The sequence below is a fragment of the Nyctibius grandis genome, chromosome 7, assembly GCF_013368605.1.
Source record: "Nyctibius grandis isolate bNycGra1 chromosome 7, bNycGra1.pri, whole genome shotgun sequence".
Taxonomy (NCBI): domain Eukaryota; kingdom Metazoa; phylum Chordata; class Aves; order Nyctibiiformes; family Nyctibiidae; genus Nyctibius; species Nyctibius grandis.
The window spans coordinates 30,060,010-30,079,284 of NC_090664.1; the positions used below are offsets into that span (position 1 = coordinate 30,060,010).

Here is a 19,275-nt window from a genome sequence, read left to right on the forward strand (position 1 = left end):
TTTATGATTCATCTCTATACAAAAAAAAAAAAAAAAGTTCATCAAGTTCATTTAGTTCAGGATTGTGGGTTTCCATCTGGCTAGGAGTCTCCCAGGGTAGGAGAGATGATATGAGCTTTGTCACAGTTCGTGCCCACGGGTTGCAGGTTAAAGATGTCAGTCTCGAGGAGGTTACTGGACGCCACTTGCAGCTAGCTCCGGTCTCATCACCACTGCTTCAACCTGAAAGACACTTATGAACACTGTTAGTATTATGCAGCAATTAACATCATGCAGTTCAGAATTAAGTATTCTCACCCAAGATCAGATCACCTTCAGGGACACATCGGACTCCACCATCCTGCAGCATCACCCACCAAGTACATCCAGGTCCTTGAGCAAAAGCAATCCCATGAATGGGTTTACTTTTGCCCATAGCAGGAAGAACCCAGACAGTTTTTCCCAACAGATTCCTTTCATGCACCACAGGGACTTTATCCCCTTCTATTGTATGTAAAAGGTCTGACTGAGCAGGGCCAGCTCGGTTGATAGATCCTCTGGTGTTAACTAGCCAGGTAGCTTGTGCCAAATGCTTATCCCAGTTTTTAAAGGTTCCACCCCCCATTGCTTTTAGGGTAGTTTTTAACAGCCCATTATACCGTTCAACTTTCTCAGAGGCTGGTGCATGATAGGGGATGTGATATACCCATTCGATGCCATGCTCTTTGGCCCAGTTATCTATGAGACTGTTTTTGAAATGAGCACCGTTATCCGACTCAATTCTCTCTGGCGTGCCGTGTCGCCACAAGATTTGCTTTTCGAGGCCCAGGATAGTGTTCCGGGCAGTAGCATGGGGCACAGAGTATGTTTCCAGCCATCCGGTGGTCGCCTCCACCATGGTAAGTACATAACGTTTACCCTGGCGGGTCTGAGGGAGTGTGATGTAGTCAATTTGCCAGGCCTCCCCATATTTATATTTCAACCACCGCCCCCCATACCACAAAGGTTTTAACCGTTTGGCTTGCTTAATTGCGGCGCATGTTTCACAATCATGGATAACCTGTGCAATAGAGTCCATAGTTAAGTCCACCCCTCGGTCACGAGCCCATCTGTATGTTACATCTCTCCCTTGATGACCTGAAGTGTCATGAGCCCACCGAGCTAAAAATAGTTCACCTTTATGTTCCCAGTCCAAATCTATTTGGAACACTTTAGCAGCCTGATCTGCTTGTTGGTTGTTTCGATGTTCCTCAGTTGCCCGACTTTTAGGTACGTGAGCATCTACATGACGTACCTTCACGACTAGTTTCTCTAGCCGAGCAGCAATATCTTGCCACAATTCAGCAGCCCAAATAGGTTTACCTTTACGCTGCCAGTTGCTTCGCTTCCACTGCTTTAACCACCCCCACAAGGCATTTGCCACCATCCATGAGTCAGTATAAACATACAGCCTTGGCCACTTTTCTCGTTCAGCAATGTCTAAAGCCAGCTGGATGGCTTTTACCTCTGCAAATTGACTTGATTCACCTTGTCCTTCTGTGGCTTCTGTGACTCGTCGTATAGGACTCCATACAGCAGCTTTCCATTTCTGATGCTTTCCTACAAGACGGCAGGATCCATCGGTGAACAGGGCATACTGCTTCTCCTCCTCTGGTAGTTCATTATATGGTGGGGCTTCTTCAGCACGTGTCACCTCCTTTTCTGGTGGCATTCCGAAGTCTTTGCCTTCTGGCCAGTCCATGATCATTTCTAAGATTCCTGGGCGATTAGGGTTTCCTATTCGAGCCCTCTGTGTAATTAATGCAATCCATTTACTCCATGTAGCATCAGTTGCATGATGAGTAGTGGGAACCTTACCCTTGAACATCCAGCCTAGTACTGGTAATCGGGGTGCCAGGAGAAGTTGTGCTTCAGTACCAATTACCTCTGAGGCAGCTCTAACTCCTTCATATGCTGCCAGTATCTCTTTTTCAGTTGGGGTGTAATTGGCCTCAGAGCCCTTGTATCCTCGACTCCAAAATCCTAGGGGTCGACCTCGAGTCTCCCCTGGCACTTTCTGCCAGAGGCTCCAGGTAGGACCATTGTCCCCAGCTGAGGTGTAGAGCACATTTTTAACATCTTGTCCCATACGGACTGGTCCAAGGGCTACTGCATGCACCATTTCTTGTTTAATCTGTTCAAAAGCCTGTTGTTGTTCAGGGCCCCACTGAAAATCATTCTTCTTTCTGGTCACTTGATAAAGAGGGCGTACAATCTGGCTGTAATCTGGAATATGCATTCTCCAGAAACCCACAACGCCTAAGAAGGCTTGTGTTTCCTTTTTGTTAGTAGGTGGGGACATAGCTGTTATTTTGTTGATCACCTCTATCGGGATCTGGCGACGCCCATCTTGCCATTTAATCCCTAAAAACTGGATGTCCCGGGCAGGTCCCTTGACCTTGCCTCTTTTTATGGCAAAACCAGCTTTCAGAAGAATTTGGATTATTTTCTCCCCTTTGTCAAAAACTTCTGCTGCTGTATCTCCCCACACAATGATGTCATCAATGTATTGCAAATGTTCTGGAGCTCCACCCTCTTCTAGTGCAGTCTGGATCAGTCCGTGGCAAATAGTAGGACTGTGTTTCCACCCCTGGGGCAGTCGATTCCAGGTGTACTGGATACCTCTCCAGGTAAAAGCAAACTGTGGCCTGCACTTTGGTGCCAAGGGAATAGAGAAAAATGCATTAGCAATGTCTATAGTGGCGTACCACTTGGCTGCCTTTGACTCCAGTTCGTATTGAAGTTCTAGCATGTCTGGCACGGCAGCACTCAACGGTGGCGTAACTTCATTTAGGCCACGATAGTCCACAGTTAATCTCCATTCTCCATTAGACTTTTGCACTGGCCATATAGGACTATTAAAGGGTGAGCGAGTCTTGCTAATCACTCCTTGATTTTCTAATTGTCTAATCAGTTTATGAATGGGGATCAGGGAGTCTCGATTGGTGCGATATTGTCGTCGGTGCACCGTGGCAGTAGCAATTGGCACCTGTTGTTCTTCAACTTTCAGCAACCCCACAACAGAAGGATCCTCTGAGAGGCCAGGCAAGGTAGACAGCTGTTTAATGTCCTCAGTCTCTACAGCTGCTACACCGAAGGCCCATCTATATCCTTTTGGGTCCTTAAAATACCCTTTCTTAAGGTAGTCTATGCCAAGGATGCACGGAGCATCTGGACCAGTCACAATGGGGTGCTTTTTCCATTCATTTTCAGTTAGGCTCACTTCGGCCTCCAATACAGATAACTCTTGAGATCCCCCTGTTATTCCCGAGATACTGACAGATTCTGTCCCTTTATGATTCGATGGCATGAGGGTGCACTGTGCACCAGTGTCTACCAGGGCTCGATACTTTTGTGGTTCTAATGTGCCAGGCCATCGAATCCACACAGTACAATAAATCCGGTTATCCCTCTCCTCCTCCTGGCTAGAGGCAGGGCCCCTCTAATTAAAGATTGGATTCGTGCTGCTCACGGGGATTGGACCTTCATTTCCCCTATTCACTCTTGGAAAAAAAGGATTTGAGGCCCATCTACCCTGACTGGGGTCCTGCTCACTGGTAACTGGAGCAGCCATCCTTCTAGAAAAATTCTCTCTGGTATTTCTTTTAGCTTGCAACTCACGTACTCGTGCCTGTAGGGTACTGGTAGGTTGTCCATGCCATCTGTTCATGTCCTCCCCATAATCACGCAGGGTAAACCACAGGATACCTCGTGACGTGTTCCGTTTCCTTTGAGCCGGTCCAGTAGGAGGGCGTTTCCTCCTAAAGGCTGCAACACGGGCCTGTGTAGGTAGAGAGTCAAGTTTATTCTCGATCCTGGACAGTTTGTCTGACAGTTGTTTCAATGAGTCCTTGTTCTCCTTAGTCAGTTTTTCCACAGCCGAGACACGGGCCTGCAGTGGGGAAGAAATACTATCTTCATACTGTCGCATATAGTTAGCCATTTCGCCCACACTAGGTCGTGCCATAGCATCTTCTCCCCAGACTAATATTGACAGTGTATGGGTATATGTCGGTGGAGCATTCTTCACAACCTTCCGGAACATGGATCGGTTGCATTCCACTTCATCAGGATCTAGAGGATCTACAACTTCCCGTGGGTGTCTATAAATGATCTCTTGCACAGCTAGTTCTCTAAGGTAGTTAATACCTTTTTCTATAGTGGTCCATTTGCTTAGGTGGCTCATAACATCATCTTTATAGGGATACCTGCTCTTTACAGCTGACAAGAGTCGCCTCCAGAGACTGATACTGTTCGACCTTCTTGGAAGCATCTTATCAATACCACCATCTCTGGACAGGGATCCCAACTGTCTGGCTTCTCTACCATCCAGTTCTATGCTATCTGCCCCATTATCCCAGCATCGGAGCAACCAGGTAATTATTGGCTCACCGTCATAACGACTAAAATCTTTTCTTATATTTCGCAGTTCTTTCAGGGATAAGGAGTGGTAGGTTATCTCTACTTCCGAGTCCGAGTCCTCCTGTGATTGTTCTGCTTTAGAAGGACCTTTCTTGTCCTTCTTGTGTAATGGGCCTTCTTTAAAAAGACGATCAAGGAAACCCCCCTCTGTGTCAGGCCCTGACTCTGACTGAGAAGGGCCCTCACCTGGGTCCCGTGCTGGCTCTGCCTTAGAAGCCTCTGAGTCATCATCCTTCACTTTACTAGCTGATTTCTTTCGGTGTTTTCTCCTGGTTACAGGGGCAGCATGATACCTCCCGCTGTTGCTGCACCGACATCTAATCACATAGCACACCAGTAACACATACAGGACACCCAAAAATAACAACATGCCCTGTTCGAATTTTGCAGGAATCAACTTGGCAAAAAAGGAGCAGATACTATCAAAATCAGTTAAAAGACGCCCGGTGTGCGCAGCTACGGATTCGCGATTAAAGCTGCCCATCATTGTATCATAGAGATAAGAGATCGGAATAATGACTGCCCAGTTTATCACGACATAAATCAGTATCACAACCCATACCGGAACGACACATTTTGACCAGCACGCCCTGTTAAACCACATGTAAGCACTAACACACAGCGCATATGGCAAGTAAGGTATCATTACACATAACTGTAAAACAAGCTTTATAAAGAGAAGAGGTAACACAAGGCTCACAAATGACATTACCATCTTAGCTATCTGTTTTAGTTTCCAACCCCTCGTAAATCTCAAAGGAAGAAATCTGATACTCTCTTGGCTGAGCTCTCCGGGTCTCCTCCCACTGGAGCTGGGATTCGACTTATCAGAGCAACCTGTCGGAGCTTCTCTCGGGCCCCACGTTGGGCGCCAATAAATCTGTCACGGTTTAAAGCTGGGCTGGCGATTAAACCTGAGGCAGATGCCCTCTGTTATCCCCCCCCCTCCCCCCAGAGGGAAAGGGAAAGGGAAAAGCGAGAGAGACTTCTGGGTTGGAAAATTAAAACAGTTTTAATAAACTATAATAATGAAAAAAAAGTATAATAATAATAATAGAAATAATCAAATATATACAAATATATATACAAAACCAAGATTGAGCTCCCCTGAAGTCAGCCACGTCACCACCAGCACTGCAGGGCAGGCTCCGGGAAGGCCCAGCCTGGGCCTAGCGACGGTCGAGAGCTGGATTCAGGAACGCACGGATCGGGATCGGGGGCAGCAGGAAAACAGACGGAGTCCTCCCTGGACACCGGCCATAGCAGAAAGAGAGCGAGACCCTCGTGATCCCCCCACTTTATACCGAGAATGACGTGTATGGGATGGAATACCCTCGTTGGTCAATTTTGGGTCACCTGCCCTGTCCGCTCCCCTCTGCAGCTGCGACCCCCCTTGGGCTCTTCACTCGTAAGCAATGAGGAATTCAGCAGTGACCTTGGTTTCTCTCAAGAATAAGTACAGCAAGAGCCTTTCTGCACAACATCCCTACTGGTGCCTCAGTGATAACTACAAACTTCGAGCGTTATCAGTCCTGGAAGCAGACACTGTCTGCAAAAACATGCAGTTTCAGAAAATGCAGTTACTTAGAGGAGACTTAGCTGAAAGTAAAAATCACTGAAAGGAAAATCGGCCTGGTTTAGGCCAAACCAGGACACATGGTCTAGTTGACATGGTGGTGTCAGGGCAATGGTTGGACTCGATGATCCCAGAGGTCTCTTCCAACCTGATTGATTCTGTGATTCTGTGTAAATCCTGTTAATGGTTATGCTGAGTATTTTTCCTTACATTCTATATACTATATAAAAGACAAAATGGAATTGCTTGTAAATTCCTAGAGCGCAGCCATTAAGCAAAGTATTTCAGTAAGGAGCTCAAAGGAAAGCAAGAAGTTTTGATGAAAGAAAAAGTAGTCTGTGACATGGTAACATTCTGAAGGCACAGGAAATTTTATATCTGTCTCCCCTGGGGTTTGTAGCATGTCTTCAGGAATAAGGGAATTATCGTAAAGTTGAAACATCAGAGGAAGTATTTGGTATCTCATATAAGAGGGCAAAAAATGTCTTAACCTTTTAAGAAGCTGGTAGGAGGCCAAGGAAAATGTTTTCTCAGATAACAAGAAATTATTCAGGGCATGTTTTGAAGGCCACCTGAACATAAAAAAGCAGCCAAGAAAACTGTACATAAAATCTTTTGGAGCGGATTATAAAACTTAGGTCACTTGTAAAAGATAATGATAAAACAAGCATCTGTCATCTATAAAGTATCAGAAACTATAATGAACTAAGAAGAGTTGTAAAGGGCAACAGAAGACTTTGTTACAAAGGAGGATGATTCAGGGTATTTCAATGCAGAATATTGGCATATTGTTTAAAAAGAATTTTTTATGAAGTTAAAGTTTAAGAATTAATATCGAATATGTTTTATTTAAAATTTATTTTTAAATTTTTGATAATCCGACCAAATTATTAGTGATTATTAGAAATGTTAGTAAACAAAAATACTTTGGTTTTGTCTTTCCTTTTTCTATGTGTAGGGACTGAAGGGTCCATTTGGCCCTATCGGACCTTGGGGACCTCAAGTAAGGGAAACACAAGGTATAGAAATACTCTTACATAGTTCTCTGAGAGTTCATTGTGTATTTCATGCACAATCTAATTTTGTTGCTAAATGGTACACATTTGGGGGCAAAAAATAATACATTCTGGTAATTCCAAGAATTTGCTGCACATCTGGCATGGGGCACAGAGCTGTGTTGGTGCAGTTAGCTGTTCATCTGGGCCCTCCATATATGCTGTAATATTTTTTTACTCTCACTGAGGACCTGCCAGTTCATTTTCCCTGCTGCTGGAATTTCTGGTGAGCTACTCAAGCAGCCAAAGTGGCAGCTTCCACAGTGTTCTGGAATGACTGGCAAAGTAACTTCTCCAAGAGCCGAAGAGACTAAAACCAATCAAGCAGTCTCAAAAATGCTGTGATTGTCCAGTAACTCTGTGCTGAATCAGAGAAAAATCAAACCAAAGAGTCCCCCTTGGTAGCAATTGCCCAGCTGTTTTTTTTTTCTTTAGCTGTTGTCAATGGCTGGTCCCTGATTCTTTCTGTTTCGGCAGTTGCTAGAAGGGGTTATAGCAGTTGTCGGATGTTTTGACTTCTACAGTCTTTTTGGAGGGGAGACAGGAATCTGTAGAGGGTTGCTTACTGTGATGGGGACCTCATAAACATCGTCATATATTGCTAGCTCTGTATGTTAACAAAGTGAGGACAGAATTTTCCTACTCCAGTGTGACTGCCTGGACATGAGCATCTCTGGAGTAGATGAAACATTACAGCAAATACGGAGTATCACAGATTCACAGAGTGGTTGAGGTTGGGAAACAGAGTAGGGAGTTAAGGAGAATGTACTCGGGTCAGAACATGAACCTTTAGTCCTAAATTCCATTCTGCATAGTTTAAAGGAATATTAACTCAGTTTCCCGATAGTGGACAGTGTCATTTCTACGATGCTATGCAAAATTAGTATTTTTAGCAAAACCAAATTTTTGCTGTCTAAGAAAAAACAGTATTTGTTATTCTTGCTAATTAGGAAAGAACAACATTAAGGATTTGGGAGTTTTAAGATCTGCCATGAAAGAGATTAACAAGAGAAATAAAGGAGTCAGCATTTCCTTGCAGAAATTAAGCTGTTACTGCAGTGTTCAATTGGTATACTTCCAGGTGAAGTCACAACTGACTTCTGTTAAACTAGTTTTTTTAAGGTGGAAGCAGGCCAGATCGAATTACCTTTTTCTTTTAAATATGTACTAGTTATTTTGATTATTACTTCTATAATCTCTTTATTCCAAGCCTTGCATTAATGCTGCATAATGTTACAGCCCACATTCTGCTTATATTTGACAGAGTTCTCATACCGAACAAAAACAACTGCTGAAAAGTAAAAGCAGATGAATATTGTATTAAAACAAAGGATTGGTCCAATGATTTACTGTAACAGCAAGTAGTGGGAATGAATTGCTCACTAATGGGCATATAAATGAATATGCCATGCAATAAATAATGTAACAATTTATATTAATGTATTTATAGACATTTATGTATTGCTAAGTTCCATTATTTCATAAAGAAAAATAAATGCCTCATGAAAGAGTGATGATTTGGAATACTTTTTCAGTTTTTGAGTTGTAACAGACTTTTACGTAAGGTGTTGATGATTTTTACATGTCCCTTAGGTATTAACTTAATAGGGTAGAATTTATTACTTAAATGAAGGAAAAAAAGCTGTTAAATAGCTGGTAACATTTTCAGTTAGAGGTCAGCTCAAAACTACAATGCAGGAAAACCAGATATTAAGCAGGTAAGCATGGCTACCCTAACCCATGTACATTTGTTTGTCTTTCCTGTTAAGCAAATTAGCTGATCTCAAACCTTTAAAACAGGGAGACGTCTGAATTGTAGCATGCTGTTTCTGGCATGCCTGGGTTCTTGGTCAGTTCTTTCTAAACCTGTATGGTTAGGTCATCAGTTTTGCTTTGACAAAGCAAAAATTAGCTTTGCTTATATTTTTCATCATTGGATTTGTGACTTGTAATGCTTCCATGTAGTGGTGTATTTTTGTATGGTTTGTCCCGTTGTCAGGCCTGTTGTTTGGTTAACGGACGAAAGGATAATAAGCATTTTCATGTCATTCATGGAAGATCAAAAATTAGTTTTTTAACATCATGTTTCAAAAGTCAGGTGAGATAGGTACACGTTAGTAAGTCTGGGGCCCAACCCACACAGTTGCTGAAGAGTTGCAATGGGAGCAAGGTACACTTGTGAGAACATTTTTCTACTTGGAGTGAAATTTCTGAAATATGAGTTTCTCAGTGAAATATGGCCTGGTATCACAGAATCACAGAATGTCTGAGGTTGGAAAGCACCTCTGGAGATTATCTAGTCCAACTCCCCTGCACAAGGCAGGGTTAGCTAGAGCAGGTTGCTCAGGGTCTTGCCTAGTTGGTTTTTGAGTATCTCCAAGAATGGAGACTCCACATCCTCTCTGGGCAACCCATTCCAGTATTTGATCACACTCACAGTAATAAAGGTTTTTTTCTTATTTATAAATTACCTGGAAAAAATATATTTCCTTGGTCCTATGTGATTAGGGTTTCAGAACCTGCTTTTCTGCAAGCCATGGAGATGCGCACTTTTACCTTTTCTTTTATTTGTTATTAACTCTCTTTAAAATTGTCTGAAATAGAAATTATAACCTGAAGTACTAATTGGACAATTTCAGGTTTTCTCTGAATAACTTCCTTCTTCAGATAAAAAGGCTGATAGTTGGCCTGGAAGTATTTAAATGCCGCATTTTTAATGTTTGGGTTTTTTTTGGCACTGTTAGAGTCAGGATCTTAGTTCCTTATTTTAGTTGCCTCTCATATTCTCAGAAAACAAAGGAAACACGTAGTCTTTGGCTTCCTTATTAAATATTTTCCTACTTTCTCTTTTGGATTACAGTAAATATTTTTTAATGGTCTTTGCAATGTTTTTATAGCTTTGAAAAACTTTTAAAAGAAAACATATGACAAACCATTGTTCTTCCCTCCTTGCAATAATCTCCCCTGTATTCAGTGCCTTTAGTTTTAAAACATGCATGGACTGGCTTTTTCCATCATTTGTCTTAGCATTTGTTGGCTGTTTTTTCTTGTCTCTAAACATACTGGAGAATTTGTATTATCCAAGAAACTACATTTCAAGTGTTATATATACACGGGGTTTATTAAGCCACAAATGTCGTCTAATGATACAAGAATTAGTTGGCTTAGATTTCATTCTAATATTCCTTCCATTTTAAAAGCATTTTTCCTCATAAAGCCAGCATTTTTTCCTTAATAACAGTAATCTTTAGGAACTTAGCAATTGTTCTGGTAAATAAAGTAGGGCAAAATGTGTGGAAAAATTAAGAGTAATTCAAGTGGAGTAGTTTATGATATATCAAAGGCAAAATTGGCAGACTGTATTTTCATACTTACCTGTTTCATTTTTCATCATTCCTCTTCTGCTGCTGCTGTTGAAGTGGGACATAGTGACTTTTTCACATCTTTTTCCAGTAATCACCTACTGGTTCTTTTTATAACAAAGATGAGCTGCAGTTTGTGTGTTCCTAACATTTTTCCATAGGAAAGTGTGGGACATGAGTTTAGTTAATGCTTGCAGTAATCACATCATCTAACTTTGATTTTAAGAGGGAGTTGTTTAGGTACTAGAGAATCAGCAGCTCAAATATCTGACATCTTACTCATTTCTTGACTCTTAATGATGGTCCAAATACACTACTAACATATACACAAACTACCAAAGAGGCGTTTCCTGTGTCTCTGACACAAGACAGATTCAGAGAAATTTAAAAATGAAAAATTGTATTTTGAACTAGTAAAAGCCATTACTCTAATAACAGATAGCAAGGAAGTTTAATGGAAACACAAGAGCTATTCAGTGTTTAAGAATGCAAAAGAATTTCACCTTCTTAGAGACCACTGTGACACAGTTGCTGGCTCACATGAACTGTTGGGACATACACGTTTTTTTAATTGATCATTCCTCCATACTCAGGAATTGCATTTCCTGTGTCGATCTCAAAGTAAATGCTGGAACAGTATTTGGTTAGTGATGCTGTGAATTTCTCAAAAGCTTCCGAGCCTTTTAAACTCTTGGATCTTTGCTTCTGAGAGCTTACAGAGACTTGGTGGGACACCTCGCATGACTGGAATGTGGTCATGGATGGCTATGTCCTGTTCAGGAAAGACAGGCCACTAAGGAGAGGTGGTGGAGTTGCTCTTTATGTGAGTGAGCAGCTAGAATGTATTGAGTTCTGTCCAGGGGCGGATCAGGAGCGAGTTGAGAGTTTGTGGGTGCGAATTAAGGGGCAGGCTGGCAGGGGTGATACTGTTGTGGGTGTCTATTACAGGCCACCGGATCAGGATGAGGACGGTGATGAGGCCTTCTACAGGCAGCTGAGAGCAGTCTCTCAATTACAGGGCCTGGTTGTCGTGGGGGATTTCAACTACCCTGATATTTGCTGGGAGGCCTACTCAGCCAGCCATCCTCAGTCCAGGAGGTTCCTCCAGTGCATTGATGATAACTTTCTGATGCAAATGGTGGATGAGCCAACTAGGAGAGGAGTGCTGCTGGATCTTGTTCTCGCTAACAAGGAGGGTCTGGTTGAAGCGGTGAAGGTTGAGGGCAGCCTTGGTTGTAGTGACCATGAGATGGTAGAGTTCAGGATCTCATGTGACAGGAACAGAATAGCTAGCAAAATCACAACCCTGGACTTCAGGAGGGCCAACTTTGGCCTTTTCAAGCAATTGCTAGGGGAAATCCCATGGGACAGGGTACTAGAAGGTAAGGGGGCCCAAGATAGTTGGTTAGCATTCAAGGACTGCTTCTTCCGAGCTCAAGATCAGAGCATCCCAACAGGTAGGAAGTCAAGGAAGGGTACCAGGAGACCTGCATGGTTGAACAGGGAACTGCTGGGCAAACTCAAGTGGAAGAAGAGGGTGTACAGATCGTGGAAGGAGGGGCTGGCCACTTGGGAGGAATATAAGTCTGTTGTCAGAGGATGTAGGGAGGCAACTAGGAAAGCTAAGGCCTCCTTGGAATTAAACCTTGCAAGAGAGGTCAAGGACAACAGAAAGGGCTTCTTCAAATACATTGCAGGTAAAGCCAACACTAGAGGCAATGTAGGCCCACTGATGAATGAGGTGGGTGCCCTGGAGACAGAGGATAAAAAGAAGGTGGAGTTACTGAATGCCTTCTTTGCCTCTGTCTATACTGCTGGAGGCTGTCCTGAGGAGCATAGGGGAAAGGGACCTGGGGGTCCTAGTGGACAACAGGATGACCATGAGCCAGCAGTGTGCCCTTGTGGCCAAGAAGGCCAATGGCATCCTGGGGTGTATTAGAAGGGGTGTGGTTAGCAGGTCAAGAGAGGTTCTCCTCCCCTTCTACTCTGCCCTGGTGAGGCCGCATCTGGAATATTGTGTCCAGTTCTGGGCCCCTCAGTTCAAGAAGGACAGGGAACTACTAGAGAGAGTCCAGCGCAGATCCATGAAGATGATTAAGGGAGTGGAACATCTCCCTTATGAGGAGAGGCTGAGGGAGCTGGGTCTCTTTAGCTTAGAGAAGAGGAGACTGAGGGGTGACCTCATTAATGTTTATAAATATGTAAAGGGCAAGTGTCATGAGGATGGAGCCAGGCTCTTCTCAGTGACATCCCTTGACAGGACAAGGGGCAATGGGTGCAAGCTGGAACACAGGAGGTTCCACATAAATACGAGGAAAAACTTCTTTACGGTGAGGGTAACTGAACACTGGCACAGGCTGCCCAGAGAGGTTGTGGAGTCTCCTTCTCTGGAGACATTCAAAACCCGCCTGGACGCGTTCCTGTGTGATATGGTCTAGGCAATCCTGCTCCGGCAGGGGGATTGGACTAGATGATCTTTCGAGGTCCCTTCCAATCCCTAACATTCTGTGATTCTGGTTTCCACACTGTGATTTTCCACTTTTAGTTTTCCTGTAGCTATCTCTACATTTGCATCTTTGTCCAATAGCAGCATCTTTATTTGTAAATAATGTAGAATATTTGTTTGGTTTCGAGGTTGTTCCTAGATGATTATTAATCTCTTCATCACCATTATATAATAGCTGCTTTTTATATTTCCCTGTTCCTTGTAATTGATACAGCTAAAGAAACTTACACATAAAAATAAATAAATCATTTAGAATCCAATTCAGCTTGACTTTTGGCACGTCTCGTTTTAATCATACATTTTCTGGCCTCTCAGACATTGCTTACAGTTCTAATCAATCCCTTTTATATTCCTTGTAAGATCTGCTTAATTCTAATACTATATGTGAGAATTGCTTTCATGCAGTTGTTTGTCAAACTATTTTCAGCAATTTCTCCTCATGGATGAGGCATAAATTTACATTTTTTGTAACTCTGCAGAATATTCCAAGTTTGCTTTATGTACAAGTCTATGAGTTCTTTAAGAATTTTTAATCCCGTAGGCACTTTGTACAGTGGAAGCTCCATTTTGAGCTTCTTTTCTTCTTTTAAGCTCTCATAAGATTCATAAGAGATCAAGATATACCAAGGTTAGTTAATGGTTTTTGATATGTTAATTGGAAACATTTTTTTCCGTATGACTTTGTTATGTTTTTCTATATTTGATTCCTGGAAGGCTGGATTTCTTTTAGTTTATGTCCATCTCTGAGATTTATTGTATTTGTGTCATGTCTGACCAAGGGGGACTAGCCAAACTAGCCAAGTCCTTTCAGGAAAATGGAAACAGAACACCTAACTACTACTGAAGTTTTGTGTGTTGCAACGCGATGTAAACACTGACTTTTTAAAGACATGGCAATTTCTAATTAAGTTATATAAGTCTGGTGCTGCTCTTCCCTTTACAGAAAAAGAAAAAAAAATGTAGTTTGACATTGCTGTCATTCACGTTACTTCTCTTTTGGGTTATGATTACTTAAACTTGCAAAATTTGTTACTTAATGGAGCCTAGCAGACTGTTTCAGATGTGCTGTTGTAGTCCTCCATGCCGTGATGCATACCCTTGTATGCTGTATACTGGCTTACCTGATTTTAGGTGAGAGAAAGTATTAACTATGAACAGAGTTTGAAGCTAGGTTTCAAACTCCTCTAAGTCTATGTAAAATGTGTGTCCTTTTAAAAATATGCCAAATTGTACGGATTCAGCAGTGTGATTGCAAAAGTTGTAGGTACAAATTGCAAGACTATTTCCTCTAGATTTTAGTATTTCTTCTAAAAATTCTTTCATTTGTACAGATCATACTTTCATTCTTTGTGTATGCTGTGATTATCACTTAATTTTGTACAACTTCATAATATAATCCTAATGCAAGTTACTGTATTCAAATGCCGTGTATTTTCAGGGTGAAAAAGGTTCTGAGGGTCCAGTAGGCCCACCAGGTCTTTCAACTTGGGCATTCATTAACTGAGGCATTCAAAATAATAAGCCTTTTGAGTAAGGAAGGTGACTGGTTTTAGATGGCGGAGCATCCTGTGCCACTGCATGGGGTTGGATAGGAGTGAAAGAACATCTCAACTTCACTTGTTCCATTAGTATCAGTTGTTGTTGCTGTCCTTGTTATTCCCTGAGACATATAGAAATGTGAGCGAGGGGAATTGCCATAAAGACAGCAACACTTTCACAGACACATTTATTTCCTTTTGAAGGTAATTATTTCATTCTATTAATTGCAAAACAAATCTATGAAAGTTTTGAAATTAATCTCCTACCTTATCTCTTCAGGGTATCCAGGGTCCTGAAGGAATACCTGGACCAAAGGGATCCCAGGGTTTGGGTGTTCAAGGTCCAAAGGTAACGTGTGAACAAAAAGCATGATTTCAAAAGGATAGAGCAAGGGATATATGTGACTGAGGACAAATATTTTTTTACATTTAGAGCTCCTGTTCTTGTAGGGAAACTCATGAAAGAAGGTTTAGATCACCATCAGTAGCTGACTGTTATAGAAAGAACTCCTCTTGAATTATATCATATGTTATGATAAGCAACCTTGGTCACCAGGTGCTTACAAAAATAAATTGAAGTGTACAGGCTTTACAAAGGGTTATTTAAAGGATTTGAAGATGAAAAATGCTGTATTCTAACCAAGTTCCTCACTGCTGAGCCTGACCAAAGCGCTTTTTCAAACTAATAATTTTTTGTAGCCACAAAGTGGCTACACAACAGATGATATGATCGCCACACATAAAAACTTTGGTCATCTTTGCTTTAAGCTGTCGGTGAAGTCAGATATTTTATAAAAATATTTCTAAATTCTATTTTTTTTTTTCTTTTTTTTTCAGGGACAACAAGGGGATTGTGGAATTTCAGGAACTGTATTGCCAGGAGGTAAAGTAAGTCTGTTTTGGGACGATTACTGTTTTAATCCTTGCTCTGTTTTCTTAGAATTGTAAGTAATAATTTACTTTAAGACTAATGAGGAACATTTCTAAGGCCATTATTACCTGTGTTCCAAAGTGACACAACAGGACAGTCATTTGAATTCTCTGAAGACCCCGAACTGTACTTACTTAAGCAGATCATACTACCTTGCTGATACATTCACTGATCACTTTCAGCTTTCATTGACTTTGTAATGCTCACGAGATCCATATATCAGGTACTGGCACTCCCAATCTGGGTATCTAAAAGAGAGGAATGTGTGAAATGAGCATCTAGTTCCTCAGGATCAGATAGGAACTAAGGAGTAAAACCAGTTCTTCCAGGAAATGTCCTCCCTTCTTGAAGAATTGTATCTTAGTCTTTTAATATCTTAGTCCTTAGCTTCCACCTTCTATTACAAGGAGACAAATGTTTTGCCCAGACAGTAGCCTAATTTACTAGCTGTGTCTTGATTAAACACTTAATGAGTCACCCAGTATGAAATACTGTCATTATGCGTTATCATTTGGGTACACCAGAGGGCAGGATTTAGATAGCATAAATATCTTTATAGCTTACATAAATTGAATTCAGCAACTAAATGATCCTTTTGATACGTTTATTGCAATCTGATTTTTAAAAGGCATAGAATCATGCCTTTAGTTACGTAGTGTATGAATAACAATGACACTGAATTAACATGTATCTCCTATTAGGATCAGTGGTTTTTAAAAACTGGTTAAAATATGTGCTTCAAATTGCATCCGTTAGCTATGTCTCCTAGCCAAAAAAAAATCTACCATTCTTTGTAGTAACTATTGTCATTCTTAGTGAGTGAAGAGCATACTGGGAAAAAAAAAATGTAAATTTAGGGCAGTCAGTTTTGGTTAATATGATTGACCAAACAGATCCAAAGTGTAAGTCCTTTGACATATTACATTCATGTACTATAGAACAGTCACCTTCTTTCATACTTCTGTAGATCTATGTCACATTCACATTTGGTTGTGGCTTTCCAAGCTACAGAATCATAATTTACTTTGTCTGTCTTCATACAGAAGCTCTCTCTTATCTTTGTCAGCTCTCTCTCTCTATTTCTTCTTTACCATTTTTGAGTTGCAGTAATAAGAATAGCAGGAGGTATTCAAGGAGGATAGGTATTGTACCAGGAAAGAAAGCTGATACATGATTTTTTCCAATAGAAGAGGTGACTTAGCATGAATGCAGAAGCTTTTTAACTCGAAATTCAATGACAACATGAGTTTTACAGCTAAAACTTTGTATTGCAGACCAGAGCTTTAGTATGGTCATGTAAGGAGTGCATTTAGACAGATTCAATAGTCCTGGGAGCTAGATGTACCGAGCATGTGGTTCAGAGCAGCCACTGAAACACTGCTGTACTAAACAGCTTAGCAAGAAGTATTAGTAGTGTTAAAAACAATGCTGTAAATCTGGAGGCATTACTTCCATCAGATTTGATTTCTAAGTGAATATAAAGCTATGAAAGTATATACTGGGAAGCCTAGTGAAAAAATAAAGCTCTGAATTGTAAATCTACAATTCTGTAACTGAACTGTCATGATACTTATTGTACTTCCAAAGTACAGTACATAGTGAAGAAGAGCTTAGGCTGTTTCCAGACCAATTACACAGGACGTGTAACAGATCTACAGATTTTCTAGCCAGAGGAATACAACCAAACTTAACCCCATTGCTATCTGAATACTGGATGTTTGTGAGAACTACCAGGTTATATGTATTTGACCAGTCAAGGATTGTAATGTCTAAAAATCATAAATGTTAACATTTTCTGATCTCTGCCAGATGAGAGTCATGTTTGCAGGTCCAAAAAAAGTGAGAGATCTTTGAACACAGCTGGAAATACATTCATTCAATTCTGTGCAGATAAACCATGACTGCTGGAAAAAAGCATTCTTCTATAGCTGACGATCTGTTTCTGGGTGGATAGGCTGTTTACAAGTCTTGCTCTAAGCATGCATAAGGGTAAAAATAAGTATGTAAACAGATCCATGTGACTAATTTGTTCCTAATGAAATGCTTAATCATCACCTTTGTGTCTGATCCAACAGATGCTGTATGCTGCCAGTAATTATCATATATATATAGGATTTTGTTCCATTGAAACTCTTTAGTCTCAGTTTGTATCATGAAAGCAACATTTATTTAATGAAGACAATTAACTTCAATGGAGGTGACATATGCTCATCCGTCATCTGACAGGAGATGATGTAGAGGTTTCTAGGAAGGAGGCCTTTCAGGAGCAGGCTGCAGCAGCTGCTGGAACACCTAATCCTTCCTCACAAACCATGCAATGGTTTGTGAAACACTACTTGCTTCAGTGTCCGTGGCCAGGGAGATCAAACATTGCAATAACTGTCTGATTTAGGAGAAACTCTAGCCTATAAGACATTCAACTACATCACTATTAGGGTCTGTAACTGTACCAAAAATAAAAAATGAGGATTTGATTAGTGAAGTTTAAGTAATTCATTCTTTTTCCCTGTGGTTTTTCATACTGCAGATTTTTAAGGTAATCTGAATTTTAGAATGTTACTCTCCTCAGTCGATTGCCTCTTTCCCTCCTTGCTCATAACTGTTTTAACTTCCTTCAAGAAGAATATCACATTTGTATCCAGTTTTATGAAATGTGCCTTCCAGTACAGCAAGTTGTTTGATAAACAGTGACACTAATACTGTTTTTCTTTGGATCCTACATCCCCTAGACTCCCAGCCATACAACAGTAACCTCAGATTTAATAGGATCATAGAATCGTTTTGGTTGGAAAGGACCTTTAAGATCATCGAGTCCAACCGTTAACCTAGCACTGCTAAGTCCACCACTAAACCATGTCCCTAAGCACCACATCTACTCCTCTTTTAAATACCTCCAGGGATGGTGACTCACCACTTCCCTGGACAGCCTGTCCCAATGCTTGACAACCCTTTCAGTGAAGAAATTTTTCCGGATATCCAGTCTAAACCTCCCCTGGTGCAACTTGAGGCCAGTATTATTTGCTAATATTTCTCTTTATTGCAATGCACCCAGGTACTCCTCCAGTGCTTGGAGTCCTCTTTTGCAGTACTTCCACTCCCTTCCCACATTACTTAAGTTCCCTGTCTTCATTCTCCTTCCCTGTCCTCACTGCTCCCACCACCCCTACCAGTCACTCACATCTTTTCCCTCTGTTCTGATAAGTGTTAGAAAATGATGTGTCTAGTTTGCAGACTTGGGCTCTGATTGCCAAGTTCATGAGTTCCTCTGGACTGAGCAGTCAGTGGAGGAAATTCAAGTAAGGGCTGACCTCTCTTTGTCATGTGTGTGTGTGTCAGGGGGTGGTCGTGGTAAATGCCACAAAGTGCTGCATTCACTACATGGCTCCTGTTTCTTAATAAAAGTGCACAAACGTAGTATCTCTGTGTTAAATCCGGCACAAAGTAGCCAAAGAACTCAAAGACTGACTGCATGAAATTAACTTAGTTTAGAAAAGAGGGTCTCAGGATTCTGCAGGAGGGAAAAAAAGTTTTCACCACCTTGTTTAGTCTGCCATAGGGAAAATATCCCCCATTAATTTTAACAGGTTTGGTTTTATATGAATGTTGTAGATTGACTACTGCAAGTGTAGTTCAGTGGATTTATAATCACAGAAGGCCAGTCCTTGCTACTTGTGTACTTATAGAAGTCCCTCTTGTTGCCTTAGGCTTAGGGAATCACTAAATGACTTTAATATTTTCCATTTTGCATTTTAATTTAGAATATGAAACAACATTAATGTTAATCTTTTGATTTATAGTTATTCTTTTTCCTTTCTGTTTCTCTGTTTCCCCATCTGGATCATAGCAAATAATCAGCCTTGTTAGTGA

General features: G+C 41.2%; 1 protein-coding gene across 2 annotated transcripts in view; it reads left to right on the forward strand.

Annotated features, from left to right (window-relative positions):
* COL28A1 (collagen type XXVIII alpha 1 chain) overlaps positions 1–19,275 on the forward strand; it is a 114,526-nt gene that overhangs the window by 7,747 nt on the left and 87,504 nt on the right. The window contains exon 2 of one of the 2 annotated variants that reach the window (XM_068405316.1): positions 15,315–15,365. The gene's annotated coding sequence lies outside the window, so the exon portion shown is untranslated. The remainder of the gene's footprint in view (positions 1–15,314; positions 15,366–19,275) is intronic. The other variant, XM_068405315.1, reaches the window with a different exon arrangement.